Genomic DNA, 1,208 nt, shown 5'->3' on the forward strand with positions numbered 1-1,208 from the left:
ACAGATTTTTATTAATATGTCACGTTTTTATAAATCATATATTAGCGCTTACATCTATTCTAATAGATTCTTCAGATCTAATTTTTTTTAAGGGATTCGTCTCTTTTCATATTATTATTGAGTGTGTATAGTAATGCCCTTAATATAAATATAAATATATATGTGTGTGTGTGTGTGTGTGTGTGTAGTGGGAATATATGTTCAGTATCAAATATTGATAGGGCTGTGTGTATATTATTACAGAATTCTTACAGAGAAGAAGAAATTTAAGAATTATACATTTAACCAAGATCCTTGACTGTAGAAATCAAAATTAATGTAACTGGTGCAAAATAATATAACAGAATGGAGGCCAAAGTCTGAGAAATATCTTCTCATCCGGAGCGGGAATTGTCCTCCTGTTCGAGTAAAGAAATCTGTCCATGTTTGTACCTGCTAAAAATTTCAGATCTGGAAGTAAGTGGTGTAGTGGAATTGTTGTATCTATAAAGAATGTGCGATCATTCTACTATGCATAAGCTGCATCTCTTTAATCAATTAACATATGGCTTGGATTTCTTCATCGATTTTTTTCTTTCTTCATTATTTCTTTATTTATTTTATTCCTGTCCTTTTTTCTGTCTTATCTTTTATATTTTTCATTTTTTCTCCTAAACAAGCCTCTAAAAATTCACCATACGCACATGCCTCCACACACATATATATAGAGAGAGATTGAAAATAACCAAAAAAAAACATTCTCTTCTCCATTCAACTCCAGATTTCTTTTTTCAATTAACTTACATATATATAAAAGGCATAAATTTTCTGTAAAGATATAATTTGTGATTATTCTCCAAGAGAAGATGAAAGTGCTAAATAAATAATTATCCCCAATTCTGATTACTTCGTCGTCGTCGTCGTCGTTTAACGTCCGCTTTCCATGCTAGCATGGGTTGGACGATTTGACTGAGGACTGGTGAAACCAGATGGCTACACCAGGCTCCAATCTGATTTGGCAGAGTTTCTACAGCTGGATGCCCTTCCTAACGCCAACCACTCAGAGAGTGTAGTGGGTGCTTTTACGTGTCACCCGCACGGAGGCCAGTCAGGCGGTACTGGCAACGACCACGCTCATCTCGCTCGAAAAACCTCGTGTGTCACTCGCACAAGAACCAGTCCAAGGGCACCGGCAACGATCTCACTCGAAAATTCTACAACAACCCCAC

This window comes from Octopus bimaculoides, chromosome 12 (assembly GCF_001194135.2).
Source record: "Octopus bimaculoides isolate UCB-OBI-ISO-001 chromosome 12, ASM119413v2, whole genome shotgun sequence".
NCBI lineage: Eukaryota > Metazoa > Mollusca > Cephalopoda > Octopoda > Octopodidae > Octopus > Octopus bimaculoides.